At 38.8% G+C, this 15,470-nt stretch overlaps 1 pseudogene; it reads left to right on the top strand.

Moving 5' to 3' along the window:
* The first annotated feature begins 2,481 nt into the window (after nt 1-2,481).
* On the top strand, nt 2,482-15,137 carry LOC103959427 (annotated as a pseudogene).
* The last annotated feature ends 333 nt before the right edge of the window (nt 15,138-15,470 follow it).

The raw sequence follows: 15,470 nt of genomic DNA, 5'->3' as shown, positions 1-15,470 counted from the left end.
AAAAGATTTCAATACAATTGACGCTTCTATTCGTGATACATGGTGAATCTAAGTTTCTAATTTCGGGGCTATATATAATTTTTTAAGCACAACATTATATATAAATTAAGAGAAAAAAGATTTGGATTAAGCCACACAATGGGCATGCCAATAATAATTTGGTATCGAATTTCTCATCCACAAGATTTGATGTCACACCCTTTGCCTGGGGTTGGTGGAAAACCCAAATCCAAAATGCGAGTAAATAAACTAAAGACTTAATTTTAGCTACACTTTCTGGAACTTGATTTCGACCTCACGTTGCCCCCTAAAACTCAAAAAGTCACCAATTTGGCTTGTTTCTATGTATTCCATTAAATAACTGTTAAGTTTATCTATGTGGCATAATTAGAACCTACTTATGGTTGAAGTGAGTGAAGTGTGAAAATACGAAATTAAAAAATTCAAGGGATCATATTAGATTCAATTTGTACTGGATTTGAAATGAATCCTATCTATTTCTATCCTAAAACCCCTCAACGATGTATGACATTCATTTCTTCTTCCTTCATCTCAAGCAACCTTATCATTAATTCCATTGATTTTTGTCATTCCTTATGTTCTTAATGGAGGAGGCTAGTCCGTAGACCTTGTAAATTTAATTAGAGTGAACTTAAAAAGCTCAGTAGGGACCTTATACCTTCACTTGTATAATTGACAACTATCAATTATCAAAGATGTAATTAAATACACATTGCCACTTAGTACTACAGTCTGGTGGTATTCCTTTTCACTTGGAAGTGAAAGGTCTTAGGTTCGAATCTCAAGGATGGCGAATTCGATACCAAATTAGGCTGCACATTGTGAGGCTTTGCCGAACTCTTCCTCCCCTTAGTGTAAAAATGTCAATGTACTAAAAAAAAATACACATATGAAACGATATGCGTGAATGCAATGCAACATACCTTCTCTATTTCATTAATCAGTTTAATTAAACAACTAAGCCTGAATGCCCATACCATGCATTTTCCCACTATTTGGTGATTTGGAATGCACAATCTAACCCACTTTGAAAACCCCTCTCTTGTTAGTCGTTTTGTCCAACTCTTTGTCGCTAATTCTGAATTACTCGATAAAAACCATGTGCACTTTAGATTGACCTGTACCTACCATGAGTCGGACTCAACTACATACAAGATCCTAGCCACTACCATAAATTCCAGATTCCCCTTCACAATATCCATCACAAGAGTAGTTCAAAAATATTTCGTTTCATTTCCTCACATAACAAGCACAATTAATTAATCATCCAGAAAACATCACTAGGATCCAATTCGCATTCAAAATCGGCAATCATATCCAAATAGTATATCAAACAATACTTAGATGTAATATTAAACGAATAGTGATAAAAAAATAATAAGGTTTCCCAAGACTCCCTACCACGTATTCGATTAGGTTTGTTAAGAAGTGAAAGGTTTTAGGTTCAAATCTTATAGATGACGAATTCGATACTAAATTAGATTGCTTATTTTATGGTTTAGCCGAATTCCTCCTCCTCCTCCTCTTAGTGTAAAAATATATCAATGTACTTGGAAAAAAAAAAAAAAAAAGACAAGTCCTCCCTAACACAACACCCGAATCCATATCAATTTACAAAAGCATGAAAAAATAGTAACAAACACGCGTAACGCATTTAATAAAAAATGAAGTGAGTAATTACAAATAATTATTATGTGTAGCGCAGACATTATTCAGTACAACTTATATTTCAAATAACAACACTAATATGGAAGAAAAGTAATTTAAAATAAAAAAATTGGGAGAAGAATTGAGTATTGTAGAAACAGCACTCTTTCTTCTCCAGAACAGTGCAGAAAAACTGCTTTAATCAACCAAGACTAGGATAACTTATTATTTATATCTTTAAGGCCATATTAAGTGAACCTGATAGCCCAATTATTTCATATTCATTTGGGCCCAATTTATTTGTCATTAGTGCATCTACGAGTTCTAGAACAGAGTAATATATAATTTATTTGTTACGTAGATACCTTTTTATATATATTTTTTTTAATTTGCCGTTTCTGGAGTGTATTCTACTAAATATTTCAAAGGTGACTGACAGCAAACGACAGAGAAACTATATTTGTAAATAAAATTTACAAATTAAATTATGTGTTATTAATAAAAATGAGTACATTACTAATGCGTAAGTAATAATCCAATCATCAACTAAAATATTATTTAATTTACAAAACTTAATCTTCCTAACATTGCTTATTAAAAAAACACATGCAAAAGCTCATCGTGCGTTTGTTTTGCATGATAATTACCAAAAACAACGAAAGAAACAGCTATTCACATCAGAATATGCTAAATCACTCCTCAACTCCCTCAACAAACAAATTAAAACCAATACGATAATGATGAAAACTGACTTCTTCTCTTCGTCCCCAGCTAGAATTTTGAACCTCTAGCAACCACCATTATTTTATTGCCATGCTCAACTGCATGCCATGGAAATGGATCACTCTCGTCATTTTCTTCACCGTAACAGAAATGATGGTGGCTCTGACTCAGTCTCGCATTCCCACCACTCTAGAAGGTCCGTTTGTGCCTGCAACGCGGCGGTTCGATCCATCGCTTCGCACAGGTAGCGAGGACTTGCCAATGGACCATCCCAGGCTCAAGCAGAACGTGACATCAAATTTCCCAGAACAGATTGCCCTCGCTATTTCTTCACCTACTGCAATGTGGGTTTCTTGGGTTACTGGTACAAAATTCAAATTCTCAATCTTTGTGTTGTTTTGGTGATTTTTTTTTTTTTTGTTGGGTTTAAAGTTGAATGGAACTGATAAAACTGGGTTGGTTTTGGTTTGGTCAGGGGATGCCCACATTGGTAAAAATGTGAGACCACTTGATCCTTCAACAGTTGGGAGTGAGGTGTGGTATGGGGAAGAAAGTGACAAGTATGAGACTATGGAGAAGGGGGTTTCAGTTGTTTATAGTCAATTGTACCCTTTTGCTGGTCTCTTGAATTACACGTCTGCCATCATTCATCACGTCAGGATTGATGGTATGGAAACCTTTTTTGTTCCTATAGTCACTTGTATTGCTTTTGTTGTTTTGCTTTCTCCTTCACCTGTTAGATTAAGATCGAACAATAGATGACCACAATTTTCTTGGACCCTAGAGTCTAGGAGAACAGGGCTGTATTGTTTGTTATTATTATGCACATAATATTTCACAACAGAAAATGGAAATCCGTCAGCGGAATTGCTAATGTTATTCTGAATTTAATCAAATTGTTTGCTTGGAGGACAAGTTCTGAACTTAGCTTAATTGTTTGTACAAGTTCCATCCTTCTGTGCTAAAATAGTATTACGAATAGTATACCCCTTCGGTTCGAGCTTGGACCTGAAAGAAAAATAGAACCCTTGATTGAGTAACTTTGATATCAATTGTTGAGCATAGAAAAATTCTGATATTGGGGTGAATCAAAATTTACTGTCAATTGATATGGTGTTGACGGTTGCTCGATGTACTGTGTAATTAACTAATACAGATATGGCCATTATTGAATCGAAAAATCCTATTTTCCATTTTCCAATTTGAGGAAGCTCTCATCCCTTGGGGGGTGGCATATGTCGTATAAGAACAATAACAAGACAAACTGCTATATTTCAAGAGGCTGGCTTGTAAACCTTCTGTCAATTTTCATCCCAAAAGAATTCTGATATATTTGATTAAACTTTTGGACTTGTAGTAAATTAGAAAAAAAACTATCACATTAAAGGCTAAGTTTAAATGGTGAACTTTGATGTCAGTGCCAGAGGATGGTCATTTGCTAACATACTCGAACACCTAGAAAACGATAAGTAAAGAAACTAGGTATATCTGTTCGGCTAAGATCAACAGCTCTTCTTTGTTGTAGGTCTTAAACCGGGTACCAAATATTATTACAAGTGTGGGGATTGTGGAGCCAAAAATAATCACAAGCAACACGTGGATTTTTGGATAGAAGAAGACAAAAATACCCTTAAGGCATACCGGGATTCCTACGCACGAGCAGCGGACAATCATTTCTCAACCAAGTCAAAAGTGCCCAAAATAGGTAACAATTCAAAATCCATCTCATCAACACATTTTTGGAATGAATATTTTGGAGTTAATTGGCCAATTAACACATTTTTGGAATGATAGCTAATTAATGGATCCGTTAATTAGCCAATTAACACATTTTTGGAATGAATATTTTGGAGGTTATGTAATTTATGTGGAATATTTTGTAAGTTATGGAATGATAGCTAATTGATTAGCTAAAAGAGGGAAAAAGAGGTAAAAATATATGGAATGAAATAGGTTTTGGGAGTTACCTTGTAGAAGGGATTTGATGAGATGGATTTTGAATTGTTACCTATTTTGGGCACTTTTGACTTGGTTGAGGGATGATTGTCCGCTGCTCGCGCGTAGGAATCCCGGTATGCCTCAAGGGTATTTTTGTCCTCTTCTATCCAAAAATACACGTGTCGCCTTGTGATTATTTTTGGCTCCACAAATGCCCCCACACCTGTTGGGCTGCTCGCAGAAAATGGCAACAGGTGTAGAGATTTTCTTGCTTTAGGAAACTTTGGACTGCTTCCTATTTTGATGTAGATTCTCTCTTTAATAGGAAATTAGATCCTTCTAGGAAAGGGAAATAAATTTATCTCAAAGCCTATTTAAGTCCACCTTAAGTGGGTTACTAAATCAACTTTGAAGAGCGATTTATTCTACCCTACAAGAGAAAGAGAGCTTAGAGGATATTTGTTCCCCTTCCTCTAGCAATCTTCTACATCTTGCTTGTGCAAAAGATCATCTTTTGTTACTTTCTTCATTTTCTCCGTGCCGCATTGATGCAAGAAAAATTTAATTTTCTTGTCTTCTTTGTGGATAGTGTTGTCGTGGGGCAACCGTCAGGGTGGTGCGACACGTTGGCTGGCAGGGGCCAGGAGTCGGCTTGGTATGGGCCAAGTAGGTGGTTTGGCAGGGGCCATTGCTTGTGCTACTCGGCTTGATTGAAGCCAAGGATTAGCTCGGCATAGGCCAAGTAAATGGCATGGCATGGGCAACAGTTTGGGCTACCATGTCTGGGCTGCTTACCCAAAATGAGGAAACTGCTGGAGTTTGATTTCTCAGTTGCCGTAGATGGAGCAGTTAAGGATGAAGCTGCCAAGATCGGAGTTGCTGAAGATGAAGTGTCGAATGAGCAAACAGTTAAGTGTAAAAGTGGCTGCTGCCCCCTAACCATTTGTTGCCTAGTTGATCTTCAAGCCTTCAATCTTTTGAGCTATGTGGCCTTCTCACACTAGAGGGCTTACCCAGATGGGTGTCGGGGATTTAGTTTATCCTCTCGCACTGGAGAGCAAACCCATATAGGTGTCGGGGAATTGGTTTACCCTTTCTCAGTGTAGAGCAATTAGTTTATCCTCTCGCACTGGAAAGCAGACCCATATGGGTGTCGGGGAATTGGTTTACCCTCTCGCACTGGAGAGCAATTAGTTTATCCTCTCGCATTGGAGAGCAAACCCATATGGGTGTCGAGGAATTGGTTTACCCTATCGTACTAGAGAGCAATTAGTTTATCCTCTCGCACTGGAGACCAAACCCATATGGGTGTCGGGGAATTGGTTTACCCTATCGTACTAGAGAGCAATTAGTTTATCCTCTCGCACTAGAGAGCAGACCCGTATGGGTGTCGGGGAATTGATTTACCCTTTCGCATTGGAAAGCAATTAGTTTATTTAGTTTATCCTCTCGTACTGAAGAGTAAACCCATATAGGTATCGGGGAATTGGTTTACCCTCTCGCACTGGAGAGCAATTAGTTTATCATCTTGCACTAGAGAGCAGACCCATATAGGTGTCGCGGAATTGGTTTACCCTCTCGCACTAGAGAGCAATTAGTTTATCATCTCGCACTGGAGAGCAGACCCAGAAAGAGTTTTGAGTAGTTGTTGTGGACAGCAGTTGAGCCAGGCTTATGAGTAACTTCTTGAATCTTCATTGAGAATAAAGAAATAAATCAACTATGTAGAAACTGTATAACAAACTGGATAGTCTTCGGCTTGCGAGGCCTTATTCGTCGAGCTACTTGAGACTTCAAACTCATTTAGAAAAGCCTAAATGGGGTTTAGGGGGTGATAGAGACTTCCCCTGCTTGTGTTGGACGTTTCATTGACCTATCAAGATACTCGTCGCATCGGCCCTCATTTGTCAGCTTCTCAAGGTATTGCTTCCACTTCAGGCAGCCGTTGGTAGTGTGGCCTAATCCTTGATGGAATGCGCAATAGTTTGTATGATCTAGCCTGGTAAGATCGCCTTTCATGGGTGGCGGCAGTTTGAACCAAGGTTTATTCTTGAGCTTGCGGAGAATTTGGCTGATTGGAACTGTGAACTTGGTGAATGTTTGAGGCGCTGAGTCTTCTTTGGTCAAGGAACATTCCAAGTGCTTCTTTTCTGACTCGTTTGTGTTAGATTGCTTGGCCTCGTCTGATAGTGCATGTTTTTCTGCCAAAGCATATGAAGCTGCTAGGGTCAGTTCTTTTCCCATAATAAGTTTTTCGAATAAAGGATGTTCGGTGGGAAGCCCATTTCTAAATACTGTTGTTGCTATGTCCTTGTTGCAGCCAACAATCTTGGCCTTCTCCACTTTGAACCTCTTGACATAGTCACAAATTGTCTCCCAAGGGTCTTTTACGATGCTGAAGAGATGGTCGGATGTCCTTTTGATTGAGCGGTTAGATGAGTACTCTTTAGTGAAAACAAAGGAAAGTTCGTTGAAACTCCGGATTGACTGCGGCGGTAGAGTGTGAAACCAGTCTTGCGCCTTGCCTTGTAGAGTTGTGGCAAAAATTTTGCACATAAACGCATCGTTATTCCTGTAGAGGATCATGGTACTGCGGTAATGCTTGAAATGTCGATATGGATCTTTATTTCCTTTGTACGGAGTGAAGTGAGGCATGGTGAACCTGCAAGGTGGATCTGTCCGCTCGATCTCATTCATGAATGGTGACATGCTTATGTTGGTCATGTCTCGTCGAAGTGCATCGTCAGCAGGCTTGTTACGTTGGAAATTACGCAATCGTTCAGTTAGGAGCCTTTCAACTTCTTCTTGAATTTGCCTCTGCTGGGGTAGTGGAACTTTCGACTGCCCCCGGTCGTGACCTACGGGTTTGGGCCGCTCTTCCCTATGCTCGACTCGTCTGTATCGCGGTTACGGTGTATGTGGCATGTTCCTGGCAGGTGAACAGGCTGTTCGCAGGCTGCCGGTTGAACTTGAGTCGAATTAAGTTACTGTTTCTCTCCGTCTATCGTGTTGCCTACTCTAATGTAAGGTAGATAATACTCCTTGTGAGCCTAGTTGTGAATGAACATTTCGCCTGGAAAGTTGTCCATGTTGATAATCGGAATGTGACTTCAACCGTGAACGTATATTCGTCCATGGGCTTGATCTGGAATGCACGCTCCTCCGTGCGCTAAGGCGAGAGTATACGCTATCCCAAAGACCCAAGCGGGAGCGTAAATTGCCAAATAACTCACACATTAAATCACAAAAAGCATCCCAAAGGCCGGCCACCTTTTCTCCAAAGGGGACAGGCCATGCCCTATAAATACTACCCATTTTCCTCTAAAAACCTAGTTCCACACTCTTGCCAAACTCCCAAAAAACTCTCCAAACACTTTCTCTCTAAATTCTAACTTTGGCATCGGAGGTTCTTCGCCCATTCATCGTGGGCGCGTGAGGCTCTTGGCCTTGACCTAAGGTGTTAATTGTTTTGTAGGTGCAATTTTGTCCAAGAAGAAGAAAACGGAAATTTGCATCCACAGGGATAGTTTTTTCCCTACTATGAGTGAAGAGCATGTTTTCAAAACTTTACCAGTGCCTAGCCAAAGCACATATCCTCGTCGAATAACTGTTGTTGGAGATTTGGGTCTCACAAGCAATACCAGTACAACAATTGATCATTTAATCCAGAATGATCCTTCAATGATTCTAATTGTTGGGGACTTAACTTATGCAAATCAGTACCTTACAACTGGCGGGAAGAGAGCTTCATGCTATTCACGTGCATTCCTAGATGCACCAATCAGAGAAACATATCAACCCCGTTGGGACGGGTGGGGAAGGTAACCTTTATTTATTTGAATGCCTCTCCTATCTCACCGTATTTGTTTGCATTTATTTCAGTTTGTATTAGAGATTTGTCACAGACATTAAAATGTGTCATTATCAATCTATACTGTTAGTTAGTTAAGCTATTGGAGTTAGGTAGAAACAGTATGCAAGAAACTTGATATTTGAATTCTGACCAATTTGTGATGTTGCATGCTCTTGAATTAGTTGGTTTCGTGTTAACACCGTTGAAGTGGAAACCCAAGTTCATGGAGCCCTTAACCTCGAGAGTTCCTATGATGGCTATTGAAGGCAACCATGAGATTGAGCCTCAAGTTTCTCGAATCACTTTCCAGTCCTATTTGACAAGATTCGCAATGCCATCAGAGGAATCCGGCTCTAAAAGTAACTTCTACTACTCTTTCGATGTTGGAGGAGTACATTTTATCATACTAATTAGATCAGTACTAATAATACCAATAAAAGTAACTTCTACTACTCTTTCGATGTTGGGAGCATATGTTAACTACAATGCTACTGGTAATTGTTTCCATCACATTTCTTACTGATTAGAGCACTACTAATAATACCAAACGATGAATTTAAAACATTCTGGTTTGGTGTTGCGTTGCTGAATTATGAAAGCGTAAGCACTTTCACAACCGGTGTACTCTTTTGGAATCTATTGTTTTTAATTGTTTGTTATGTCCTATTAATGTTCATTCAGGTGCTCAATATGCTTGGCTTAAGGATGATCTGCATCGACTAGAACGCACAGTGACCTCCTGGCTCGTAGCTGCATGGCACTCTCCTTGGTATAACAGCTATTATTCACACCATCAGGAATTTGAATGCATGAGACAAGAAATGGAATCACTTCTTTATCAATATGGTGTTGATATGGTTTTTTTTTCTGGTCATGTAAGTTCAGGCCGATTCTGTATAAAAGTCTTGTTAATATTTATATGCATACTTATTTGGAAAAGTTGCCAATTTGTCAGCTCTACAGGTGCATGCCTATGAATGGATGAATAGACGTTGGATCCATGCAGACTAGTTTACATAACAGTTGGAGATGGTGGAAATATTGAGAAAGTTGATGTTGAGTTTGCCGATGACCCAGGTATTGAAATTTGAAGGTGTATTTTCTATTATTATGAAGAAACAAAGTACAAAGATAGCTCATATATATGAGCGTGGGAAGAAGAGAAAAACAAGGAACAAAAAACAATCTTCCTTCCTTGATTTACGCCTAATCACCTAACAACTAAAGCAATGGCAGCAACTAGACTAACAACTAAAGCAAGGTCAGCAATCCCTTGAATTAGTGAGAATGAAAGCCATACTCAAGTTGTTAGACAACACCCCATGCATACACCCATGCTACCTACCAGCTAGGGTAAATGGCAGATAACTAGACTAGATCTTCTTTTAATACTCCCCCTCAAGATGGATTAAACGGGTCGATTGATCCAAGCTTGAACAAGAGGTGATGGAAAGTAGCAAACGGTAATCCTTTTGTAAAGATATTTGCAAGTTGATCATGACTACAAATGATGTGTGTATCAATCACCTTGGACTGCACTTGATTTCGAACATAGTGACAGTCAACTTCAATGTGTTTAGTTCGCTCATGGAAAACAGGATTTGATGCTATGTGCATCGCAGCTTGATTATCACAGTAGAGAGACATAGGTTGCTGATGAGGAAACCCCAAGTCCAATAACAGATTTTTAAGCCAAATAAGTTCACAAGCAGTCGAAGCCATAGCACGGTATTTTGCTTCTCAACTAGAGCATGCAACCACGCTTTGTTTCTTACTCTTCCAGGTGACTAGGTTACCTCTTACGAAGGTGCAGAAACCAGTGATAGACTTGCGATCGAAAGCGTTCCCCGCCCAGTCTGTATATCCTGAGATAAGAGTGTGATTATTGTTACACATGAGAATCCCTCTACCAATGGAGCCCTTCAGATATCGAAGCACATGATGAACAATCTTCATGTGATCCATTCTTGGAGCATGCATAAACTGGCTAACAAAACTCACGGCATATGCTATATTAGGACGAGTGATAATTAGATAAATGAGTTTGCCGACCAATCTTTGATAGTACTCTATATTGGAATGAGATCACCGCGAGATTGCAGCTTCAAGTTACTATTCAAAGGTGTGCGAGTAGGTTTACAATCTGTCATCTTGGCCTCACAAAGAAGATCAATAACATACTTGTGCTGATTTAGAAAACAACCCTTATGAGAGTGTGTTATCTTGATCCCTAGAAAATATTTAAGAATGCCAAGATCTTTGATAGCAAACTTGTGATTGAGATATTGTTTAAGAGCACTAATCTTTGACATATTATCACCTGTCATAATGAGATCATCAACGTAAATAAGCACCACAAGTTTACCCGATGTGCTTGAACGCACAAATAAGGAATAATCAGCATTGCTCCGACAGAAACCAACTCTTTCTAGAACATGACTGAGCTTGGCATACTATGCACGTGGACTTTGCTTGAGACCATAAATGGATTTATGAAGTTTGCACACCATTTCTGGATTGTTTGATTGAGGATAACCTGGAGGCAGTTTCATGAAAACTTCTTCTTCAAGCTCACTATGCAGAAAAGCATTTTTAACATCCATTTGGAAAAGAGGCCATGCATTGTGAATGGCAACAGATAACAGCACCCTCACAGTGTTCATCTTTGCCACGAGAGCAAATGTCTCCTTGTAATCCACTCTATAAGTTTAAGTAAATCCTCGAGCAACCAAACAGGCCTTGTTCTTTTCAATCGTGCCATCTGAATGGAAGTTGGTCTTGTATACCTAACGACTTCCCACAACCTTCTTTCCTTTGGGAAGTTTCACTATAGTCCAGGTGTTGTTTTCATGAAGAGCTTGAAGCTCTTCTTCCATAGCAGCTCTCCACTCACTGTGTAGATTAGCTTCTTGAAAGCTTTGTGGTTCATAGGTTTCAATAATTGCACTAAGGAATGCAGCAAAGGAGGATGAAACTTTGCTGTAATTAATAGCAAAAGTCAAGGGATACCTAGCATTGTAAGTTACATAATCATGTAACTTGGATGGAAGTTTCCTCTCACGGGGAAGATTTCAACGAACTATGGGAGATTGAGTTGCTGGCAATTGAGCAGTTTCTTGGTTGGAAGAACTACTTAAGGGTTCTGATGAGATAGGTTCTTCAAGGACCACAGGTGGAGAATTCTGCAGGTTGCGAAAATCAACCTCATTCAATACCTGGTCTCTTGAAATATCTGTTGTATCCTTTTCACTTGGATATGGTATTGGGAACAAATCAAGCAAATTCTTCCCCTCTCTAGAATAGTCCAGAGGTTGAGTGAAGTAAGGCATGGTTTCTTCAAATTTCACATCTTTTGAAACAACTATTTTCCTAGTTGTTGGATTGTAGCATTTGTAACCCTTTTGAGTGGATGAATAGCCTAGGAAAACACATTTGGCAGCCCTTAGATCTAGTTTGTCACAATTTGGTGCTTGAATGTGAACAAAGCATGTACATCCAAAAACTCTCAAATAGGATAGATTGATCTGTCTATCTTTCAAGACCTTATAAGGTGGTTTAAAGTTCAATATCTTACTAGGCAATCTATTGATGAGATATGCAGCAGTAAGAACACCTTGGGACCAAAATTTTTTAGGCACATTCGAGTGAAACTTTAGAGCTCTAGTTTTTTCAAGTAGATCTCTATTCTTCCTTTCTGCTACCCCGTTTTGTTGAGGTGTTCCAACACAACTAGTTTGATGTAATATACCATGTGTGCTTAGATAGTGAGACATGTTATGGGACATATATTCAGAGCCATTATCTGATTGAAAGACATGAATGTTTAAAGCAAATTGTGTGTTTACAGGTCTATGAAAATCTTGAAAAAATTCCAGCACTTCGCTTTTAAATTTCAAAAGATACAACCAAGTGATCATTGTGAAATCATCCACGTTACAAAATATTTGTATCCGTCAAAGGACTCTAGTACAGGTCCCCAAACATCGAAATGCATGATTTCAAAAGGATTACTAGTCTTAGACAAGGAGGAAGTGAAAGGTAATCTAGTGGACTTAGAGAAATGACAAACATCACAGGAACTTGTAACTTTGCACAGGTTTGGAAACAAAAAAGACAGAACTTTATAAGAAGGATGTGCAAGTCGTCGGTGCCAAAATTGTTGTTCTTGAACCAGGCTTGAAGTGACTTGGAAAACCTTGGGAATTTGGACATGCTTGGAAAGGTAGTAGAGGCCATTTAAGAAAAAACCTTCACCAATCGTCTTCTTGTTGGTGATATCCTTAAAAACCACAGTTTTTGGGGAGAAAATAGCAAGACAGTTCAATGAGTTTGTGATTTTTCCAACAAATAAGAGCTGAAAAGGGAATGAGGGAACATAAAGAGCCTCAGACTCGACATCACTAGAAATTAAATGTGTTTTCCCTCTCCCTACAACCATAGCACCTTTGCCATTAGCAACTGACACTTGAGATGGACATGAGAGTTTTTCAAAATTATGCGGATTTGTAGACTTGTTAGTCATATGATCAGTAGCTCCTGAATCTATAATCCAATAATCATGCACATTACCTACTTTAAGAGCCATTGAGAAGGATTGTAAGATACCTAGAATATCTTGTTGTGTCACACCTTCATTTTCAGCCAAAAAACCAGCAAACTACCCGAGTAGAGTAGCTTGTTTGTTGTCACCTTGACTAGTTGATCCTTCATTGTCTCCATGACCTTGTTTCTTGTGGAGGAAGGCAGCAAATTCATTGATCAGGGTGGCTGGATTGAAGGTGAACTTCTATGCTCCCTCGGAATGAGTGGTGGTGGTATGATTTGCCTTGTTGGATGAGTTGTGTGAACCCTTAGGGAAACCTTTGTTGTTGTCCCTAGAAAACTTGGGCCTTAATTCAGGGTGAAGAATCCAGCAATGATCTCGTGTATGTCCACCAGTATCACAGTAGCTACATTTCATAATAGGTTTATTTCCTTTGTAGATCATCTCTTCACTAGTTCTGTGGTTAGAGAGATATACCTTAGCTTCTGGTATATTTGCCTTTAATTCCACAGTCATGATTTTTCTGCGAGTTTATTTTCTTTGAATCGTGGCACACATACTTGAGAAGGAGGAAAGATCAGGATTCATGAGGACATGACTCCTGAGATCTTCGTATTCATGACTTAAACTCGCAAGAAGTTGAAATATTTTGTCTTCCTCAGCTCTTTTGGTCAGCACGGCAGCGTCAATGGTGTATGACCAATAGACATTCAACTCGTTCCATATGGTGGTTAACTTCCCAAGGTGCTGCACAAATGAGTTTCCTTCCTGTTGTAAACCAGCAATATCCTTTTTTAACTGGAACACTCGAGCTACATTATTTTGATTCCCATACATTTCTTTGAGATTTTTCCAAAGGATGCAGGAGGATTCAGCATAGCTGAAAATTTCTGCAATCTTTCAATCCATAGAATTGAGTAGCCATGACATGACCAACTGGTCTTTGCACAACCAATCATTGTAATCTGATGAGGACACATCAGGCGCTGGAATAACACCATTAACATAACCAAATTTCGATTGTTCTTCCAAGGCAAGAGTGACTGCTCTCTCCCAAGGAAGATAATTGAACTCATTTAGTAGGACAGAACTGAGACGTTGATTTGGGTTGACATCAACATCTAAATGAAGTGAAAATGGCACAGCATGTGAGCTAACTTCTTCGCCATGCACTGAACTCTCTTCAGCCATGATAGAGAATCAGGAAAAGCTCACAGATCTTTCAAGAAAATACTTAGAAGCAGGTCGATTAGGATCACTGCTCTGATACCATATTGAAATTTGAAGGTGTATTTTCTATTATTATGAAGAAACAAAGTACAAAGATAGCTCATATATATGAGCATGGGAAGAAGAGAAAAACAAGGAACAAAAAACAATCTTCCTTCCTTGATTTACGCCTAATCACCTAACAACTAAAGTAAGGGCAGCAACTAGACTAACAACTAAAGCAAGGTCAGCAATCCCTTGAATTAGTGAGAATGATAGCCATACTCAAGTTGTTAGACAGCACCCCATGCATACACCCATGCTACCTACCAACTAGGGTAAATGACAGATAACTAGACTAGATTTTCTTCTAATACCAGGAAAGTGTCCTTCGGCTGGAGACAACCCACTGGAGTTTGGAGGGGTATGCCATTTGAACTTTTCTTCAAGACCTGCTAAACGGAATTTTTGTTGGAGCAGACAGATGAGGTGGAATGCATTTAGGGAAAGCAGCTTTGGGCATGGAATTCTTGAGGTACAATGTTTGATTAAGAAGTTTAAATTATTAGTTTAGTCATAATTAGCGATTGCAAAATTATGTGTGCTTGAAACTTGCTTTTGAGGTGCAAATCGTGAATGCAGAAAGAGCTAAGTGCAGTCTTTCGTGAAGTAAAAACAAAAAACCAAATAGAAACACAACCTACCTAAAGATACTTTGTGAAGTTTATTCTATAGTTACCAACAAGAAATTTAGATACAAGAATTTAGGCCCAATCTGATCATAGAGCAGCGGAAACACCTTTGAACTGCAAATTTGAAAGAGTGAGCTTAACAAGGATTTCAAAGAGAGAAAAAACACACATGCACGGCCGGAGCGCGAAAAAGACTACAAGGAAGAGGAGAAGAGAGAAAGCATTCCTATGAGTGGCAAGAATAGAGATAGCACCAGAGAATGCAATGCAGTAGAGAGTAAGGGCACGGAAGGAGTAGCTGTGGGCTGGCAGTTGGACAACGATAATAAAAGTGAGTGAGAGAGTTGAAGTAAGAAAATCTATTTTTTGTAGCGCAAATTATTGAATTAAGAAATCACCTTGGCAGACGATGAGCAAAGTTCAGACTGTCGCACAATGTATATTTGATCGCCGTGGTTATCCTCCTTATGCATATCTTGATTCCAGTGCCAAGTCCATAGAGCATATGTAAAATATCGTTTGTTTAAAAAAAAAAGTTAATTAAGAATTGTTTTTAAGAACAAGTTATTCATACTAGTCCCTATGGAGATCGACCTTGCTTGAGATATTTTATACGACAATAATATTGTTCTCTTTTCTATGTGATTTAACCAAAAACCTATCACTTACAAGTGAAGAGAAATACCACTAGACTATAGTACTAAGTGCCTTAATTAATTATTTGATACAAGATTTAGAAAGTTGAAATTTTGAATTTAAAGTAACAAGTGCAAATAAGTAAAACATTAGAATCAACAAAGGCAATAAGATTAAAGTTAGCAATCGGTGTAAAAAGCACTAGAGT

Source organism: the organism of the source record quoted next, unplaced genomic scaffold, assembly GCF_019419815.1.
Source record: "Pyrus x bretschneideri cultivar Hongxiangsu unplaced genomic scaffold, Pyrus_bretschneideri_v1 Contig36, whole genome shotgun sequence".
NCBI lineage: Eukaryota > Viridiplantae > Streptophyta > Magnoliopsida > Rosales > Rosaceae > Pyrus > Pyrus x bretschneideri.
This window is presented reverse-complemented; position numbering and strand designations above follow the sequence as displayed.